Source organism: Mustelus asterias, chromosome 9, assembly GCF_964213995.1.
Source record: "Mustelus asterias chromosome 9, sMusAst1.hap1.1, whole genome shotgun sequence".
Classification (NCBI taxonomy): domain Eukaryota; kingdom Metazoa; phylum Chordata; class Chondrichthyes; order Carcharhiniformes; family Triakidae; genus Mustelus; species Mustelus asterias.
Window position 1 is genome coordinate 36,238,884 of NC_135809.1, and position 22,495 is coordinate 36,261,378.

Sequence of the window (22,495 nt, forward strand, 5' to 3'; positions counted from 1 at the left end):
TCACATTACTAAAGAATGGGGTAATGATATTGTAGGAGTGCGATCCAGATGCACTCATGCGGTGGCTCTGCCACTTAAGTAAACATCTTGGTTCAAGTAGCAATGGTGGGACACCAGCAGGAATAAGGTGGCAAGTTTTCAGAGGTTATTTTAACTGTGTGGCGTCCCTGTAGGTTGACTCTGAATCTGCTGCATTGATCTAGGTCATCCCAACATCCTGGTTCTAATCTAATTTATTCCTGTTTGTTTTGCAAATCCATTTTGGAGAAAGAGGTACACAGCAACCGTGGGTGGAATTTCATGGCCTCTCCCGCCGGGGGAGGGGGGGGAGGGTTTTCTGGTCCCACCAAGGTCAATGGACTTTAGAACAGCCTGTCACATCTTTCAGCTCTCTCACTGTCACAGTAAAATCTCCCCTTCCCCATGTATTTCAGTGGTGTTGTCCCATAAGGATACAAGTCTTATCCTTTTCGACTTGCCTTGTCCCACAATCTCATCGGACTACTTAAAGTACAATCCTTATCATTTTCTGCCATCCGATGTACAAAGCAAGCACAACACCTTGAAAGTTTTGTTCTTGTTATTCCTGCCCTTTCTATTTTAACCTAACTTGGTCACTTTAGTTCATATTAGTTTATTTAGTTAATGCTGTTTTAATATGAGTTTGACTGGAAACTTTTTTTGTGGTGGTGCCATAATTAAAGGGAGGTATTTGATTGAATTCCTATAGAGCTAAGCTTATCTGGCTGCACATTCAGATCCGCTGCCTATTTTAAAACTTCGCCAATTCATTCTACTTTTTGGTGAACCTGGTGGCTAATGGACTGATGGACATACTCAGCGTTCTGCTCCTTAACCCCTGAACAAATATGAACAGATCAGATGGTTTGTTCCATATTGTTCTGGGCGCAAAGTGATTAGCACTGCTGCCTCACAGCGCCAGGGACCCAAGTTCAATTCCAGCCTTGGGCCACTGTCTGTGTGGAGTTTGCACATTCGCCCCATGTCTGTGTGGGTTTCCTCTGGGTGCTCCGGTTTCCTTCCACAGTCTGAAGATGTGCAGATTAGGTGGATTGGCCATGGGAAATACGTGGTGTTACGGGGATAGGTGTCATTGTCGTTGATTCAGGCTCAATGGGCCAAATGGCCTCCTTCTGCACTGTAGGAATTCAATGGGCCCGATTTTACCATTTGGAGTCTAAGGGCCGGATCCAGGCGTAATGCAGATCCAAGTCCAGAATCCTCTTTGCAGTGCGCCCATACGCTTTATGCCAGCTCCAGTCCGATCCACGCAGTGGGCAGGGCTTAGCGCTGCCAGAACGATCGGAGCTCTGAACTGCGCATGTGCAGTTGGAAAAAAAATCTGAAGCAGCGCGCCCGGGCGCGAAAGAAAAAGACAGCAGAGAGAGCAGAGAGGGGGGGAGGATGGATTTGGGAGAGTCTTGCAAACTGAAAATAATGTAGCATCTTCTTTGTGCTGCCTAATTATCTATGGGAAAGGTAATTTAACGACAGTGTCCTAGTGAGCAATTAGTGACCTGTATAATACATTTGTGATCTGTAACTGGATTGTTGATGTCCCTGTAGCATGAGCCAGATGGTCAAATGTTCAGAGTCATGTGGTGAACTTGGAAGAATTGTCCCCGTGGTGGAACTTGGTTAGAAATAAGATTCAAGGAGATTACTAAATCTGGGAAATCAACCGTAGTGAAAAGAAGTTTGTATTGGCAACTCTTCTCTCACATTCCATGGCAGATGTGCCCCTACTTATGAATGTGATTTGCATGGGCAATGTTGGGTGCAGCTAATCTGCCTCTGGAGCAGCCTTGGATCCTTTCTGTCATCTTGTTTTCATCTGAACATTGCACAGAATTAGAGGAATTCCCTTTGGAAGATAATGTCAAAATTATAATCGCAGGAACTAAAAACCTGACAGTCAAACATTTGGGAAAATATTTCAAAATATGGATAATATTTTATGCATGCTAATGCATTTAAATTGTTGGGCCGCCTGATTCGGGCGCGGGCCGGACCCGCGCCCGAATCGGGTGTCGGTAAAGCCGTGATCTGCTCGGAATCGGGTGCAGATCGCGGTATAGGCCCGACGCCCAACTTTACTGTGATTTCGCGCCTGAAAACGGGCGCAAAGTTTTGGTAAAATCGGGTCCTCTGAGTCTATTGTGGATACCAGAAGGTAGATTTTTAACTTGCCATTTGGGATGTAAAATTAGCATTGGTGTTTCCCATCCCTTATAGTAACAGCCAAATGCTTAATTTTTATCAATTTAATTTACAATTTCCACAATTTAAAATCGGGCACTTTCAGTTACCGGCCATTCCACAAGACCTGTTTACATTCTGCATGAATACTTCCTCCACCATGAACATGACAGAATATTTCATTGAATTACAGCTTGTAAACATAGAAACATTGGAACCCTACAGCGCAGAAGGCCATTTGGCCCATCGAGTATTCTAGTTTAAATCACTTAAAGCTATGAGTGAATCATAACACGGAAGCCCTTGAGTTCCTTAAAGGATTTGTCCATCTCCTGCTAGTAATTCTAGTGAGGCCATTAGAAAAACTGAAAAATGGCCATTTACAACTGTTTAAAATGTTTCCCTTGGGGTTCCATCCGTCTGCCACCAGGGTGAGACCAATAGAATTTAAGGGTGAAAGGTTAAGAGGTAAGCCTGCCTAAAATTTCTACTGAAAAATAAACTTACGTCCACATAGACTGCAGCTCACCACCACCTTCTCTAAACCAGTTCAGGGTGGACAATAACTGCTGGCCTGCTGAGCCACGCCTTCACTCTTCTAATAACCTGCTGTTCCGTCATGTCAAATTTCTACGATTTCTCCGATCCTAACCTGTAGTTAGAGAAACCTTGAAGAAAGCTTGGTACTACATTTTTCTTCATTTTGTTGGGCCTTTTTAATGTGCTTGTAATGTTTTCCTACAGTTTAAATCTGCTATCCCACTGACTTCCCTGAGGAACAGGAGTGAACACAGTAAGAAGTCTCACAACATCAGGTTAAAGTCCAACAGGTTTATTTGGTAGCAAATACCTTAAGCTTTCGGAGCGCTGCTCCTTCGTCAGATGGAGTGGAAATGTGCTCTCAAACAGTGCACAGAGACACGAAAATCAAGTTACAGAATACTGATTAGAATGCGAATCCCTACAGCCAGCCAGGTCTTAAAGGTACAGACAATGTGGGTGGAGGGAGCATTAAACACAGGTTAAAGAGATGTGTATTGTCTCCAGACAGAACAGCTAGTGAGATTCGAACAGGAGTGAGCCATTCTTCCCCTTGAGGCTGCTCTTCCCTTCTTTACCCCACTAATTTGAACCAATCCTCAATCCATGCTAATGTATTAATTACCCTTAATCCCATAAATCCTCATTTTTGTGGAATACCTTCTCATGAGGCAACTTTTCAAGCGTTGTTTAAAAATCCCATACATACATCCACTGGTCCCCCCTTATCAACCCTGCTCGTTACCACCTCAAAATTTCTAACACATTTGTCAACACAATTTCCCTTTCATAAATCTGTGTTGACTCTGCCTCATCATGTTATGTTTTTCTAACGTGCCGGGTTATGGGTGGCACAGTGGTACAGTGGTTAGCACTGCTGCCTCACAGCACCAGGGACCCAGGTTCTATCAAAATAAAAGCAAATTACTGCGGATGCTGGAATCTGAAATCAAAAGAAAAAATGCTGGAAAATCTCAGCAGGTCTGGCAGCATCTGTAAGGAATGACGCTCTGTAAGTATGACCCTTTGACAAAGAGTCGTCTGGACTCGAAACATCAGGTTTTTTCTCCCCTCACAGATGCTGCCAGACCTGCTGAGATTTTCCAGCATTTTCTCTTTTGGTGACCTGGGTTTTATTCCTGGTTTGGATCACTGTCTGTGTGGAGTCTGCACGTTCTCCCCGTGGCTGCATAGGTTTCCTCTGGGTGCTCCGGCTTCCTTCCACAGTCCGAAACGTGTGCTGGTTAGGTGGATTGGCCGTGCTAAATTCTCCCTCAGTGTACCCGAACAGCTGCTAGAGGGTGGCGACTAGGGGATTTTCACAGTAACTTCATTGCAATGTTAATGTAAGCCTACTTGTGACACCAATAAATAAACGTAAAAAATCACCTCCCTAATAATAGATTCTGCCATTTTCCTGACAACTGCGTCAGGCCAATTGGTCTATAATTGTTTTTCTTCTCTTCCTCCATTCTTGAATAGTAGGTTACATGTATTGCCTTCCAGCCCATGAGGACCATTCTAGAATCTAGGGAATTCTGGGAGATCAAAACCAGTGCATCCAGTTGATTTATTTATTTATTGGTCACAAGTGGGCTTACATTCACACTGCAATGAAGTTACTGTGAAAATCCCCTAGTCACCACATTCCAGCATCTGTTCAGATAAATTGAGGGAGAATTTAGCATGGCCAATCCATCTATACCACACACCTTTCAGACTGTGGGAGGAAATCGGAGCACCTGGAGGAAACCCACGCAGACACGGGGAGAACGTGCAAACTCCGCACAGACAGTGATCCAAACCAGGAATAGAGCCCGGGCCCCTGGCACTGTGAGGCAGTAGTGCTAACCACTGTGCCACCGTGCCGCCCTATCCACCGTCTCTGTAATCAGTTAATTTAAAACTCTAGAGTGTAGGATATCAGGTTTGAGCATTTTGAGGAGGGGAAGCAGAATGGTGTGAGACTGAGAAATAGATTCAGTGGGGAGGAGAAATGGACAACATTTGCGGAAGGTGACTATGAAATGGCACAAAGATGAGGCTATGTGTGGGTGTTGTCAAGAAGGGATGTGAGGAGATGTCTGGAGATTGAAGAATAAGTGAAGTTACAACGTGCGCTCAACTGAGCAGTGTTGTGCAAGAGAATTCTGGGATAGTCGGGGGGGGGCGGTTGGCCATCTGAACATGTTATACAGCGAAGCACAGCAGGAGAGGGGAGCAGTATGGGGAAGGGGGGGCAGAACTATATCGCAATGTGACAGAACAAGCTGCTGTGTAGGATGAATGCACTGGTAAGCATTTAATTTTTATTGTATTTTAATTAAATGAATCAACCAGAAAGTAAGACTAGATAAATTAAAATTAGCATTTAATTAAAGCCAGTTTAATAATTTACATAATTACAATCAGTGTTCAATTAAGTAACCAAATTCGGGGATAGAATTTAAATTAAATAGAATGTGATAGGAACACTAAAGTGTTTGGATTGCTCAGTAAATTAAAACCTGAGGCGGATAGGTGATAAGGATTAAGTAAAATATTTAAGTTAGCTCCCATAAAATAAATAGACATCAGCGTAAAGGATTGGTTAGTAACTGTTGAGTCTATGTTTATTTCAATCAGACAATGTTCTAATGAATGGAATTATGGTAGGGCCTCTCAGTGTTGTTGGATAAACATGCTGTCCCATGTGGGAAATTCAGGATGCTTCTCATGTCCCCAACAACCACATGTGCAGCTGCTGTCATTGGCTGGAGCAGCTAAACTTCCGAGTTTCAGAGCTTGAGCTGCAGCTAGCATCACTGCAGATTATCGACAGAATTAAATGTTTTGTGCACAGCACGTTCCCGCTTTGCGATCACTCAGTAGCTTAAGAGTTTGCAGGCAGGAAGAGAATCAGTAACAACCGCAGGCAGGCAGGCAGACAAGGAAAAACTAAGGCAGATACTGAGGGAATCCCCTGCTCTCCATCCGGTATTTAGTTCTGAATACTGTCGAGAGTGATGGTTCCTCTGGGGAGTGCAGTCCGAGCAAAATCCACAGCACTGCAGCTAGCTCAGGTGGACGGAGGGGTGGTAGGCTGGGCAGGAAGGGGTGAGGTGGTGGGGGTAGAGGTTGCTGGTGAAGCAGGAGGTAGGTTGAAAGACAATAGTGTTGGGAATTCTATATTTCAAGGAATGGACAGATATTTATCTGGCTGCAGATGTGAATCCAAGATGTTGGGGGCCATTCTCCCAATCCGTCGCGCTGATCTAGCAGTGCAGAGGGCCGGGAGACATCAGCGGAGGCCATTTGGCGGGATCCCCGCTGGGCGCCACAGCCTCCATGTGACTCTGGGGCCAGGAGTTAAATATTAAAATCGCAATTTGCCCATCATTAATGGGCCTGGGACTGAAGTCCCCTGGCCCACTGGTCTCCAGCACTCCCCAACCCGCACCCCGCCCAGCCAAGAGTGGTTCACTCCAGCAGGGTTTACAACAGTTCCCCATTAATGGGGAGCTGGCGGCCTGACCCCGCTGCAGTGAAAGGGGCCATGGAGGTCCCCCCAGGAGATCGGGGTAAGGGGCGGGTGCCCCCGGGCATTGCCAGCCCAAGGGGCACCTTGGCATCGGGCAGTGCCAAGGGGGGGAGGCGGGGACAGGGGGCATGGCCTATTGGAGCACGGCCAATGGGGGAGATTGGTGGGGGTGGGGGGCTCCCGCTGCCACTTTTCATAGGGATCAGTGGCAGAGGGAGGGTAGGGGCTGATCAGGACTGGCCATCGGGGTGAGGAGGGGGGGTGCGGACTGCCGGTGGTGGTGGTAGGGGGTGTTCGGGTCTGCCAGGCTTGGGGGGTTCTGGACTGGTGGGGGTGTGGCGGTCGGGGACATAGGGGACTGATCGAGGGGTGGACATTGGGGCTGGATCAGGGATGTCCGGAGCTGCAGCGATGAGGGGTCATGGGGCTGACCAGCAATTGGGAGGCTGGCAATGCGGGACCACTACGCATGTGCCAATCTCCGCTATGGCAGATCGGCGCATGCGGAATGTCCCGCTCAGCGCTATGCTGCCGGCCTCTCCAGCGGGAATAGGCTCCATCCTCGAATCTTCAGCCAGAATCTCCCTGAGGCACTCTGCACTGCACAGCGTGTGGGAGATACATTGTGAAATTCCCACTTAAAAAAAACAATGGGAGTTACTCCAGTTTTTAAGCGATTTCAACACTTAGAATGTTTTTGGGAGAATCCCGACCATTATGTTACTTCCCTGGTGCCTGGGTCAAGGATGGGATTGAACAGCTGCCGACCACTCTGTGGGAGGAGGGTGATCAGCCAATGGGCATGCTCCATATTAGTACCATCAGCTTAGGGAGAAAGATGGTTGTGAGGACTTGCAGCAGATTTTAGGGAGCTAGGAAAGAAACCAGCAAACAATTCCTCAAAGCTAGTAATCCTCTGGATTACTGCCAGTACCACACACTAGCCATTGTTGAAATAGGTGAATGCATGGTTGAGGAGATGCTGAAAGAGAGAGGGCTTTATACCCCCAGGATCTTAGAATAATTTCGGGGGGATATGGACCTGTTCTGGCTGGATGGGGTGCACCTGAATAGAGCTGGGAAACAATGTCCAATTGTGGCGTGGTTTCTAGTGCAAGTGGGAAAGCAAAGGAAAAATTACTAAGAAGCAGGGAACAAGGCTACATCTACCTCTTATAGAGGTCTATAAAATAATGAGGGGCATAGATAAGGTAGTTAGTCAACATCTTTTCCCAAAGATAGGGGAGTCTAAAACTAGAGGGCATAGGTTTAAGGTGAGAGGGGAGAGATACAAAAGAGTCCAGAGGGGCAATTTTTTCACTCAGAGGATGGTGAGTGTTGGAACGAGCTGTCAGAGGCAGTAGTAGAGGTGGGTACAATTTTGTCTTTTAAAAAGCATTTAGACAGTTACATGGGTAACGTTGGTATAGAGGGATATGGGCCAAACTCGGGCAATTGAGACTAGCTTAGTGGTAATAACTGGGTGGCATGGACAAGTTGGGCCGAAGGGCCTGTTTCCATGCTGTAAACCTCTATGAAAGAATGCCTAACAGTAAATGTAGAAACAAGTTCAATGTGATTACTCATTATTTACTGAAAGTTTCCAATCAGTTAAAAAAAAATATCGATAGGACACGAACCAGGTTCTGAACATATCTGAGTGACATTTTACTAATAAATACAACAGATATTCTTAGTAATTTATAACTCTTTTATAAGACCGTAAGAAGAGAAGTCGGCCATTTTCCAAATCAACCAAGCTTCAACATATTTGTTAAACATTTGGCCTCGCTCATCCCGAAACCGTAAAATCCCACCGGAGGTCAACGGACCTTTCCATAGTCTGCCCATCACCCGCTCCGATTCCCGTAGTGGGGAGGGCAGTAAAATTCCGGCCATGGGGTCTCTATCTCTTCAATGCAAATTCCCTGCCTTTTCCCCCCATCTTTCTTACCTCCCAAGTGAATATCTATTTTCCTATGAAACATTTCAATAGACTTTCCAGCTCTGACATTCAAAGTGGTGGTCTTACAATGATTCAGTTTAATACCTTAATTTCTAAGGTATGTCCCCTCTCTTTTAGACTACTCAATGAATTTTTGCGTACTTTGTCTTCAGCGATATATTGATCAATGGGGAGAGTTCACAGAAGGGTTACACGGATAGTATCAGAAATACTATTATTAAGTTTTAAGCAGAAACTCCAACCTCAGAAAAGAAAAATTGGAAGGGGACAGGATCCAAATCTTTACAATGCTGAAAGAACTGATAATGTGCCTGTAGGTGCATCAGTTAACTTGGACTGTAATTACCGAACTAGAGAATAAAAGTTTAAAATTAACAAACATCAAGTCAAGTGAGACTGCTGAGCAGGAGCTGGGTATTTTTCTCTAGAAAGTAGTGGACATGTGGAATTGATTCCAAGAAATAAGTTAATAAATTGTCAATTAATGTCTTTCTGAAAGGAACCAATTGTATCTGAAGGTTAAAGGTAAAGTCGTCATAGTCCCAGATGATTGACCGGTGGTAAGTTAACCTGAGGGCCACCACACTTCAGGTGAGGGGCAAGGTTGAGAAGGCAGGGTTTTGTGAATAACCTCAGCCTGCACAGGAATTGAACTCACACTGTTGCCATTGCTTCCTGTCATAAACCAGCCGTCCAGCAAGCTGAGCTAACCGACCCCCAGATTGAAGATTAGAAAGATGATCAATCACAATAGCTCCTGTTCTGCTGTAACAACAGACACATCAAAGCAGACTTTCCTTTAGTTACACTAGATTTTTCACTTACCTCCAGACTCGGGTGCAGAACCACTGTAAAGCACTGTGCCACTGTGTTCCACTATCACATCTGGGATATTTCCCAGAAGTGGCATCGGGCATTGAATATGCCCGTGTGAATATGGGCAGATACATTTGAATGGTGCCTTGATAAAAAATTGTCCTAATGTTTCTCATCGCTAATACCATAGCAATGCTGCATGCTGGGAATTAGCTACCATTATTTCTTGGCATCTAGCATTGCTAACGTGGGCAGTGGAGAGATTGAAAATTTGAATTTGCCCTCACCCTTCCAATTTATTATTGATTATACCCCATCTGCCTGAGTTATCTGGTAGTTGGTAGTACATTCCAGTGCTGCCTGCGGACTAAGGTGGTAATTTCCATCTTCCTCTGAGGTGGGCCCCTATGGACTCTGGGAATTCTTTTCAGATAACTGCATGGCCAAATGGACACCAAACCAAACTTGTGGCAGAATCAGCACCTTAGAGGAAAATCTGGGTTTTCAGAGCTGGATAGGACTTCAAGCACTTCAATTTACTTTGTTATTCTAAGGGTTCAGTGAGAAACTATGCAGAGGCCTGGATTTTCACAACAGAGCAAAAATGGTGGTGGAGGCCAAAATCTTGTTATTTCACTTTGTCTTTTGTCAAAGGACTGAGGGCTATCATTACTGGATTTGTGTTGCATGACTGATTGCACAACCCTTCAATATCACAGTGGGGTACCTTCCATTTGAGAGCTTGGTTGACAGTTCCAAGTAGTTAAAGGGTGGAATATTGTGAGAATTTGGTAGAGTGTCAGTTCTGGTGAGAAAACTGATGTGGAACTCTCCAGCTTCACTGGCCAGTTTTCTTTCCAGATCATGTCACTTTAACTGCCAAACAAAAGTGTGGGCATGGTTTGCACCGTCATTCTGGCAGGGTGGGGACTCTTAGAGCCGGGAATCAGCTCCACTGAGATTGGGGCGGCGTTGTGGCCTTTCCCCCGCCACCTTCAATCATCACCGGCATCTCCATCCCCTCCCCCATTGCTCGATCATCCCTGTTATCCTCTCAGCCTCCCCCCGATCATGGCCAGCATCGCTCACCCTCCCCGCCAAACATTCCCGGCATCACCCCCCCTCACCCTCACAATCATGGCCAGCATCCCCATCACACGCAGTGTCTACTCCCCTCACCACAAATAGATGAGTCCCTGCATGTGAGGCTCACTCTGGGGTCCACCCCTGGCACTGCCCCTGTCATTGCCAAACTGGCAGTGCCAACCTGTGCTGAGGGCAGTGCCAGGGCACTGAAGTCCCTCTCCCCCAGGGGCAATGCTGACCTTTGCGTCCTTGGGGGATCCTCTCGACAGGTTGACATCTGAGTGAACCTGTTGTAAGCCTCGCTGACGTGACATGTCAACAAGGTATGAAACCTCATGAGGGAGGACAATTTGGTGAGCGGGGTGTTTAATTTGATTTGTATTGATTTAAATGTATTGAAATCAGGTTCTCGCCCATTATAGGTGTGAACTTGATTAGGTCACTGGCGAGGGGAAGCGAAAGGGCAGGTGAATTTAGGAAGATGTGAATTTTTAATATGCTATATGTTAATTACTGCTGTATTGGAGATGTTAAAATCATAACTTTCTTTAACTTTTTTTTGCCTCTTTTATCTCTTTTTATTAATTCCATTTGTATTTCCCAATTTTTTTTCACTTTCTGTACCTGATTACATTATAGTCGCAGTTTCACACTCATGGTTCAGACTCTGCATAGCTCAACGAGGATTGGATTAGAGGCTCACTGTTCCTTTGCCCACTCACAGACACCGCAGGTGTGCTGTGGTGGACAGGATGTTGTACTCAATCTGACACCCGCTTAGGATAAGTGTCTACTGCGAAGCACGTGAAAACATGATGAACATTGAGCTTTGCTCCTTCGCCATTGATTGCAACATCTCAACCTGAGTGACAGGTCTTAATTTTAATGCGTTCCTCCCTAAGGTCTGTACACCTACTATTTGGACCTTCCTAGACGTCGGTCCATGATTAACTGATCGGCACACATCACACGTGGAGGTATATGGATACAGACACAAAAGCTTGTTCATTCACACATTTGCTCACTCACGTTCATAAAGGTATAATTGTGTCTCTTAGAGCCCATCCACTTTGTGGAAACCCTGAAACTTCTGCTGCAGCTGATTGTGATAAACCTTCTCTTCCTACTGGCTACAGCACTATGTTCATGTTTCACTTTCCAAATACACAGAGAAAGCTGATAGCTACTGTAAGTGTGAGGGGTTGGCTGGAGTCCCTTCTGCTCCCAAAGTAGCACATTAACTGCAGCATGTTAGTAATGGAAAATCACAACTTCTCTTTTAAAGATTTCCAACACTATAAGGGGCAGGGAAAGCAAGCCTCACCCCTCGTATGAATCCATTTTCTGAGAAGCAAGCTCATATAAAATCCTCTCTGTCCTGAAGAGCCTGCATCTCCCGATCAAAGCAAATCCATTTCTCACACAGAGTGCCTCGCCTCTCACCGTCAAGCTCACACTAGTCCTCCTGTTACAGAGACCTGTCCCTACTGACCAGGAGCAGTCCCACTTCTGTGCAAACCCCATCCCCATTTATTCTGCTGGGATGAAGTTTACAATCTAAGATATGCAATCTCTTTAGTAACAAAATGTCCTTTTCATCGGTGAATGCAATGATGAGAAATATCTTAACACCAGATTGAAAGCTTAAATATAGAAAGCTTTGAAAATTTATGGCATTGAAGGAGCCATTCAGCTATATCTGTTAGAAAGTCTGTTCTGAATTTCTTTATTGAAAAGATGCTGGGTTATAAACAATACTTTGCAGCAAATGTGAAGCAGCATAGACAGTAAGTTTATGACCCTATTCCAACATTATAATCTGAGATGGGCCAAATTACATCGAGATGCAAACTTATTACAGTAAAGCAAAATAATGTCGGATCATAGAATTCCTACAGTGCAGAAGGGGCCATTCGGCCCATCGAGTCTGCGTCAACTCTCACATACACAAGAGTTTATGGTGCATGAACTCTCTTTGATCAATGATACTGAGATTAAATACAATGGGAGGAAGAAGGAATCAAAACTGATAATGGTTACACAGATTGCGATGTACCCTTGCAGGCAGAAGGAAAATCTCACATTAATTTAAATGATTCAGCGAGGCATTCAGACTGTGCAAGGCCACCCTACATGTCTTAAAGGTGAGGTGCACTCTGGCTGCAGAAGGTGGAAAACCTGGTTCAAGAAGAATTTATGAATAGAAAAATGAGTGGAAATGTTGCAACAGGCAAAGGATATAGAATCTGAGTCATAGTGGTTTAGAGTATGGAAACAGGCCCTTCAGCCCAACTTGTCCATGCCCCCTTTTTTTTTTAAACCACTAAGCTAGTCCCAATTGCCCGCGTTTGGTCCATATCCCTCTAGACCCATTTTACCCATGTAACTGTCTAAATGCTTTTTAAAGGACAAAATTGTACCCGCCTCTACTACTACATCTGGCAGCTTGTTCCAGACACTCACCACCCTCTGTGTGAAAAAATCTGCCTTTTTGTACCTCTCTCCTCTCACCTTAAACCTGTGCCCTCTAGTTTTAGACTCCCCTACCTTTGGGAAAAGATATTGACTATCTAGCTGATCTTTGCCCCTCATTATTTTTTAGACCTCTATAAGATCACCCCTCAGCCTCCTATGCTCCTGGGAAAAAAGTCCCAGTCTATCCAGCCTCTCCTTATAACTCAAACCATCAAGTCCCGGTAGCATCCTAGTAAATCTTTTCTGCGCTCTTTCTAGTTTAATAATATCCTTTCTATGCGCTCCAAGTTTATCCAGTGGAGGGATGGAGGCCTAGTTGCTGGAGATGGACAGGAAGCAATGAAAGCAGTGAAAGTAGATAACTATGGTGGCCAATGGCAGAGCCATCCATTGGATGCCAGTCTATTGCACTGCAATTGAAGCTGAGGCTCCAGCCATTGGACATTGCATCATGGTGGGGTTCGCAAGTGTTCTCCTGGTCACCACTCCAATGCCAGCAGTTGGAGGACCTGAATGCAGTGCCATAAAAATTATAATGACTTTACTTACTCAAGCAGCCAAGATGAGTGAACATATCTTTAAATGCCATATCCTTACAAATCCCCACACATTGCTCCATTCACCACTCTACTTCACTCACCTACCAACATATTCTATTAAGTATGACTCATAACTAGCAGTCATGGGGCCATAACTTCCTCAGAGTGGTAATCAGTGGCAGATTGCTATTCTGTACTGACTTACCTCACCCCAATACTACCCTTGTACCTTTACCCTTTCAGATACACAGAAACTGCATCCTGGTCACACAGAGGCCTGGGAGTCCAAGAGAAACTGGAGACTGATGATGAAATACCATCACTCGACCTCACACTTGCAGCTTTCAGCTCAGTTGCTGGTACTGTACGTCCCTTAGATGGTAGCACAGAGGAGGGATATGCACCTAATGAGTCACCTTTGTGATTGTGGTAGAGTGAAGCATTTCAAAGTGGCACCCACAGGGCCCCCCGCCATGTGCAGTTGATAGTATGCTGCATAATGGGGAAGATCAGTATCCAGGTGAAATGGCTGCCTGCTTCTCTCTGCTCACAATGAGTATTAATGAATTCTCCTTTCCTGACATAAGGTGCATCTATTACCTCTCCGATGTACCAGTGGACAACAAAATGGGATATGAGTAATGTCACCTTCTCCAGCCTGAAAGATCTTGCACAAAGGGACTGAAGATCTGCTGAGCATCTTCCCAGCGAATGCCAGCTTCATCCTCACCCTATTCTGAGGCTGCAGGTCTTCCTCCAAGAGATGGAAGAGTTCTGTCAGCACCTCCATTTTAAAACACAGATGAGGCAGACACTACTCCTAGCACAGTGGCAGTGAAAGAAATACTCCGAGAAGACCTAGGTAGATGAGGTCGCCTGCTGAGAGTACTTCTCACCCTCCTGTGAACGTTGTGTCCTGTTTTCTGCATCTGCTCAACCACCCTCACACGCTGCAGCCCAGGAGGACTGGGAACCATGATACTGGGAGCAAGTGGCCTGTCCAAAATTCCTGAAATCAAAACCAATGTCTTCCCCAGGTACCACCATTCAACCTCATCAACCTTAACTGACACAGGGAACTGCCGAGCACTTCCGCAAACACAAACAGGGCCAGTGGAAATTAATCAGCAACCAGTTTGCAAGTTGTTGATGATCTTTTTACGTAATGCTGACGGGGGTTCCAACCTATTACTTAAAGAAAGGGTGTTAGCTGGAGCGGTCAGGTCAAAAATGACTGTATGGTGTTAAATCAGCGTTACGTGGTGACTGCTGTCACTCTGCATTCTTCCAGTGCACTCCAAACAGTCTTGCTAGCATGTTCATTTGGATGGTGTTCAACTCAGGCCACACTGTGAATCTGTGTGTGTAGTACAGTGGCCAATTTGATACTAAAACATCACTTGTGGTGCCAAAACTACAGGTGTTTGGAGCCCAAATTTGCAACTATTCTGCTGATTCCAGCTTCAGCTTTGGCCGAACCTCAGACTCTCCTGGTAAATATTCTCACTCCTGAGGCAATTCAAACTCACGCATGATTTTGTTCACTGTGCTTTTTGTTACATCTCAGCGTTCACTTGCCAGCAATATATCCTGGCTATCTTGTCGGCTGTCATCTTAGATGTGTAATAATGGAAGAAGGGGATGGAGAGTGAAAAATATTATATCACGCCTTTAATTACTGCAGAATGTCCCAAAGCGCTTTACAATCAACAGAGCACTTTTGAAGTGTAGCCAGTGTTGTAATATGGAAAACACAGCAGTCGATTAGAACAGTCCCACAAACAGCAGTGTGATAATAATAAATAAGTAGAACACCCCGGCTCTGTTTCAAAATAATGGCATTGGGTCCTTGTGTCCACCTGGAAGGACAAGGGGCTTCTGTGTTTTACAACCTATCTGAAAGACGTTACCTTTGACAGTGCAGTACTCCCTCAGTATTGCCAGCAGATTAGCTTCGAAAGCAAAGTTTGCTTCTCTCGAAGTCTGCTAGAGGGTGCCTTTAAGGCAAATGTTTTCCTAGCTGCTATGATTTTGTTTTGCTGATTCCGCTTTCAAGAGTGCTTGCCAAGCTTTGCTGATCGCACTGAACAAAGGGTCCTCCAGTAACACATGTTTTAAATGCTGCTTCTGTAACTAAGTCTCAGCTGCTGCTTCACTGCTAGGAAGCTGGCCAGATGCCCATTCCAAGGCCTTGACATCATCGAGCACAATGTACAGTCTGGCGTCAGATAGCTGCTTGCCTCACACTGAATGACTGAGCGCGTCAGTGACTGAAATAAAGATGTGAGCCTGCTGCCCTAAGAGGGGGTTGTTCTGTGGTAAAGAAGTTGAAAAAGGTGACAATAAGATTAATCCAGCTCCTGCCATAATGGAAACTTTCCATGTTGACAAGTGAGCAATATCACAGCAGGCTAATATTCAGTTTGCGCAATAGCTCAGTGCCAAGGCAATTACAGCCTTTCAGAAATACCACGTGCATCTCCTCACACTGTGGGTTAGCAAACCAGCATTTAATTAAAATCACACTTAGATGGTCAGAATTGCAATTCATTTAGAAATACGGACAATGGTGGGTAAAGCTGAGTATGTGAATTGTTGCAAGGAATTAAACACTGGATAATTAATATTAAAAGATTTGTATTCAAGTTGATGATTCTGCCATTTTTAAAGGTACTATAGCAGCGACTTCGACCGCCTAGAAGAACAAAGGGAATAGGAGAATAGCAACACCAGCATTTGAAAGTTCCTCTCCAAGTCACACACCATCTTGGCTTAGAAACATATCACTGTTCCTTCATTATTATTGAATTAAAATCCTGGCACTGCCCAACTAACAGCATTACAGCACAAGGTTTAAGAATGCAACTCATTTCCACCTTCTGAAGGGTAATTAGAGGTCTGTCTGTCTGTTAGGGATGGACAAGAAATGCTGCCCTTGCTAGCAATGCCCACATGAACAACTTGGAAAAAAGGCAACAACAGGTCATTAAAGTAGTCTGTCATTTCACATCAAGCTCATTTCTAGGATTGAACCTTTCCACGACTGTTTCCTGGATATCTTCAAAGGGAGAGAGGCATGCCCTGCCCTCCTTTGGTTACGTCTCTCATACCTGCTAAAAATGATCTGCCTTTTTTTTCTGACTAACATTAATGTAATTCCATTCAGGGAATGGAGTTGGGAAGGGGGTGGGGGGTGAGGGGGGTGGGGTCGGGGGGTGGGGTCGGGGGGGTGGGGGGGGGGGGGTGGGGGGTCGGGTTGAGGGGGTGGGGGGGGGGGGGGGGTTGGGGGGGTTGGTGGAGGGGGCGGATGCTGTGCAAGTAGCTAAATGAGCTTTGCAAACGAGCATGTCAAGGTGCCCTGATGGTTCAGTGGGTACATGCGCTGTCTTGACATGGCGTGAAGCAGAAAAATAGGCTGGAATTTTCCAGGCCTGTGTGCTGGCAGGATCTTCCAGGGCCACCATCCTGAATGGAGATTTCAGTGGCTTGCTGGCCCCGCCACGGGGGTACCCACCTTGAGGGGGGGCTTGGGTTTCAGTTGCAGTTAGAGGGACCGACCAACATTTTCAATAATCATTTGTGCCAAGTTACTTGATTTCAATTGGGCAATAGTGTCAGTGTTAAAATTGGCCTCAGAACCCCTAGACCAGGGAAAGGCAAATTAGCTGGGGGTCCACTTCCTGTTTGTTATCTAGTAATTACCCCTCTAAAGTTCACTTTTGTGGATGTCAAATAATGGCGGTTTCAACTGGGGTGGCACAGTGGCTAGTACTGCTGCCTCACTGCACCAGGGACCTGGGTTCAATTCCTGGCTTGGGTCACTGTCTGTGTTGGGTCTGCACATTCTCTCTGTGCCTGTGTGAGTTTCCTCCGGGTGCTCCGTTTTCCTCCCACAGTCCAAAGCTGTGCAGTTTAAGTGCATTGGCCATGTTAAATTCTCCCTCAGTGTACCTGAACAGATGCCGGAGTGTGGCGACTAGGGGATTTTCACAGTAACTTCATTACTATGTGAATGTAAGTCTACTTGTGACTAATAAATGAACTTTACTTCAACTCAATTTACTTCATTCAACTCAATAGTTCTCATTGCTAAATGGCGCGTCAATATTCACTGTTAAGGCTGAACATCAAGGATGGCTACTGGAGGGGGAAAATAAATCAAAGGACTGAGGATAATCATATAATCGTATCCCAGGAGAAAACTGGAAGAACAGAAAAAATAATGGCTCGGACTGATTACTTGTTTCGGGTGGCACTGCTCTTTATAATTAGAAATACCATGAGAGATCAGACATAGGGGATTAAGCGGAAAACTGCAACACTCTCCTTTAAATAACACTTCCAAGAAAGCTACTGTAAATTATAATGTAAACTGCAACCTCTGCTTCACATTTCAGACAGTACCAAGCGTATGACGCCTAAAGGAGCTCATCCACCAATGTGGAAACCCAGGAAGGCAGATTGGAAATGGCTGAGTCAGGTCATTTAAATAAAGCTGAGCTTCATATTCGCTTCCTTGAGTTTCAGGCAATAAATGATGGAACAAATCCTGAGGAAAGCAAGTCAGCATATGACACATGACCCATTTTCAATAATCTTTACCCCTTCATTATAATGCCAGGATAAAACTGGTATTCAGCATCACTGAGCCTTAAATTGAAGGCAGGAGTTTTAAAGGAACTAGCTTAAACATTTACAGGTACTCCTAAAACATACCTTCGTCAAAATTGCAAACAAAACATTTCCTATTATTGTTGGCAGAAGCAGTGCAGCCGAGATATCAGCCACTATCCGAAATGAGATTTAAGATAGGTGTCTATACCAACAAATACAGTCTATATGAGAGCATTTTTACAATTATGAGGTTTATAAGATTGTTATATTTTGGCACAGTGTTTCTAATTTAAGGTAAAATGAAAGGGGTCTTTCTGAACTGCTCTGAAGTTTGCCAAACAACAAACCTGGATGGTTTGACTGTTAGAGATTAAAGGGGGTCCAGATTATTTTACTGGGAAGAAGATGCAAGGTCTTTACACTTGGAAATAATGGCAGCAACCTATGTGTTAACAGTGGATGGACTGTGAGTCTCCAAAGTTCCAGAAAAGTGTTGAGAATGTCAGGTTGTACACAAATTTGTTTCAAACTGTTCATTTCATTCCACGATAAACTAAAGTTGGGGTTAAAAGAATAACAAATCAGCACTTCTATCTGGATACAAAGCCCATGCGATTCACATTGCCATGGTGATGGGCTTTGAAATGGGAATGGTACAGAGGAAGTCATTGTGACATTGGGTTATAGGTTTTCCTAAAATATTATTGAATATCACGGACAGATTCATTTCAGTAGGGTCTGGGGCAGACAGAGCAGCTAGTGGCCAAAGGTTTCTGTGGTTCACTGCCCAGTGGGTGGGAACTCACACTTGAATTGGAAAGATCAAATTCACATGAGATTTAAACAAGCTAGTACATTTAGACATTTTAGCTAGAGGGAGAAGTCTCTATGAAAACTTTTGCTGAGGAGGAGAGTTCTGGAGTTAAAAATTTCCAGGCTGGGAAAGAAGATCAGAATTATACCCTTGGTTTAATTATCATTTTATACTGATTGTGGGAGAATTGACTGTCTAGTTGAAGGATAATGTTAATTATAACTGTGAACAGTATTTTTTCACTTGTTCTAGAAGTAAAAAGGGAAATGTCTGTTCTATAATTTAAAGTATGAGTTACCTATAAAAATAGTGTTTAGTCATTACAGTAGCACATTCTTGGAAAGTCTGGATGACTCTTCTTATCTTCCCTGCTCTGGTAAACCATGCAAAATTCAACCCCTTTTGTTAGTCTGTTTATCTGTATCTCAGAGAAAATGGATGGTTTGCAACAAATGTTAGTACACAGATAGGGTGCAGCCCACGGAAGAACTGATTCCTTTTTGGTGAAGATGCAGATCCAGATCCAGGAATGTTTCAAAGGATCCATTGGCACTGAGGGATAGGGTGAATTGATGTTATGGATTTCTCAGCTGCTGTGCTGGAATTTGTCTCAGCTGACAAAATGTGAGCAGAGTTTTCCGAGCAGGTTGTTGGATGTGTATTGGCCTGGAGCCTCCTCAGCAAAATTGAAACTCTTAATAAAAAAAAACTATTTTTCCAGCTTTTTAGTTACAGAGCATGAACTGGATGGGAAAATCTTCAAGGGAAAGTTATAAATTGTAATAATGTTGAGTTATTACAGTATGGCGAAGCTTTACATTCTTACTTCATTTGACAGAGCAGCTCAGCATAGACCTGCAACTATTTATTTCCTATTTTATGATGAGTGGCAGTTAATGCTGCACCTATAATTTCACAGACATCAGTTCTTTTGTTCACATATGCAATTGTTTAAAAGAAATATGTATGGCAGTTTTAAGCCTAGAAATTTCTTATTAAGGCTCATGGAGAAACATCATATTATGAGTTGTGTATATTCAGATTATTGTGTAAATAATAATTTATTCATTTAGCTTATTAATGAGATAATTGCTTTAATCCTTATCATTTAAACTAAATTATAAAAATCCGAATGATACTGGGTTAACAGTAATTTACATCGGTATTTCCAGTGCTTCAGAACCAGAGCCAAACAGGGCGCGAGGCAGTGGAAAATTGGTCCACAGTTTTAAAGACATTAAAGCATAATCCTCACTTCTCATACGGCTTATTATAGTTTGATTAAAAAGAGGTTAGTTAAGGCATAAATTAGCTATTTTATCCAAACAGAAAATTACAATACCGCAGATAATTTGTGGAATGACCATGCAATTAGAAGGTGTCAGATTCAGATGTATGTCACACTTTACAGAAAGGCCATAAAAACTAAAAGTGCTCAAGTTTTGCAATCAGTGCACAGTGCCACAATCATGTCACAGCCTGTAACTCACTCCTACTCAATAGAATTCACCATATCACCGTTACAAGCTCCTAACACACTACATTCATAAGCAGCTTAACATACAAAGGAGTGATTGTTTCCTTATCCTTGCAGTACACAAATACACCCATAGCACTTTCCACAGCCTGTCCATCATGTTCAGGGCACAAGTCAGGAGTCTGATGGAATATCCTCCGCTTGCCTGGAATCACACAGCTTCAACGACACTCAAGAAGCTCAACACCATCCAGGATAAAGAAGCCTGCTTCATCAGCACTGCATTTATCATCTTCAAGATTCACTCTCTCCACGACCAACACACATTTGCAGCAGTGTGTACCATCTACATGATGCACTTACAACAACTCACCAAAGCTTCTCTGACAGCAACCCCCAAGCATGCAGCCTAAACCAATTAGAAGGACATGGACAGCAGATAATGGGACACCACCATCTGTAATTTCCCCTTCAAGTCGCACAGCATTCTAAGTTGGAAGCATATCGCTGTCCTTTCATAATCCTGGAACTCACTACCTACCAGCACTGTGGAAATAGCTTCAATACATGGACTGGAGTGGTTCAAGATGATGCCTCATGACCAGTTTCTCAACAGCAGTTGGGGTTAGGCAATAAGTATTGGACATACAAGTGACATCCACATTCCATGAACTAATTAAAAAACAAAGAAATACTGAGTGGAGCTGTTTAATTTGTTCAGGGTGGGAAGTCATCAATTAATTCATGCCAAAATCACAATGGTCAATGAAGACAGTAAGTGCCAGATTTATATGAAGTCCCAATTTTTATCAGGATCCAACCTTGCGGCAGAAATCAATCATTGTGTGCACCCAACCATTGGTGCTCAACACCATGTCTGTTTCTGGAGTTAGCCTCTTTTACATAATGTGAAGTCGTATGATGAAGCAATCATACTTTTGTTCAAAGCACTACCACAGAAATGCTCAACTCAAAAGAGATGTTAACAAGTAGCTGTGGAAAGACTTTTCTGGCTGCGTCTGCCCCAAGACCGGGAAATCCCACCTGAGGTCAATGGACTTTTGCATCGTCCGTGTCCCGCTTGCTACTATTCCCATGGTGGGCGGGACATGAAAATTCCGCCCTAGGAATCCATCGTTTTCCAAAGTTTGGAGCAAGTGAACCAGTGGACAGTGATCCTGTTGTCCCACACATGACCTACAACTCTTCAGACTCACTGTCCAGATCCTTGAGATTGTTCTTTGTTGGTGCTTTGCAGACATTCATCTGGTCTTAAGAGGAGCACCTCAGACTGTATGTTAGGACTGTAGGAGGTACCCTCCAAAGTAAATGCAGGTGGCAGGTGCAGAAATGCCTGCAGTTCTACAGGATGTTTAATGAACTCATCAGGTGCACTAAGGTAGGAGACATTGTCACAACCATATATAAGATATGTATATTAATTTCACAATAACCCAGTCTTACAACACTTTGAATACTCCCCTTGGATAGCCAGTATGTTGTAGGTGACCTTTGCAGTAACTTAGTTAATATCCAAGTACTCCTTCTCTATCATTCATACATGTTATTCCTCTTCCTTCTATAGTTTGTTCATTATGCTTTTTCTGTACTCATATTCACCATTGGAGGCATACAGGCACATAAAATAAAGTAAAGTTTATTTATTAGTCACAAGCAAGGCTTGCATTAACACTGCAATGAAGTTACTGTGAAATTCCCCTAGTTGCCTCACTCCGGTGCCTATTCGGGCCAATGCACCTAACATGACTATCACTGTTTATGCTCCTGGTGATATCAGGTTATTGCCTGTCTGGACTATGTTTGCTGGAAAAGTTTACATAAAATAGGGAAAGAAGCCAAAAGCCAAGAGGTCCCCAACCAATTCCTTCTGATCTTCTTTGAGAATGCTACCACAGAGATCAAGGGCAGAGAGGTCATAATTGTCAGAAACCTGGTCCCAGCGCAATAGCACTAAAGTTTGAACTGAAGGAAAGTTCCATGCATTCATTAATTGGAAAACTATATGTGACTCTTTGTTCTTGTGCGAGATGCAGAGAAAGCAATCAGGAATCAAAGATCTGAGACAGCTTGAGACTAGACAGGAGACCTGGACAGTGGATTTGAACAGAGTGCAGCAGCTGATGCAGAGAGTAGCTGGGGTAGCGGTGGATGGTAATGAAAGCTGAGGAAAAGAAATTTGTTGTCTTGGGGATCAGCATGAAATCCCCTTTGCCTGAAGACAGGGATCCAGATCTCTAAAAATGTACCCTTAACGATGGATGCCTTTGAAGCATGGGGATTATTATAGACATTGGAGATATTGTTGAGCTTGAAGCAGCAGACAGCGAGTGCAAAGCTGTTCACTAACAACACCGGTATTATCAGAATATCACTGTCCTCTTTGAAGCATCTAGAAATTCCAGGGATG

General features: G+C 44.1%; 1 protein-coding gene across 3 annotated transcripts in view; it reads right to left on the reverse strand.

The window, feature by feature from the left end:
* slc13a4 (solute carrier family 13 member 4) overlaps nt 1-22,495 on the reverse strand; it is a 95,453-nt gene that overhangs the window by 53,846 nt on the left and 19,112 nt on the right. The gene's annotated exons all lie outside the window — the stretch shown is intronic.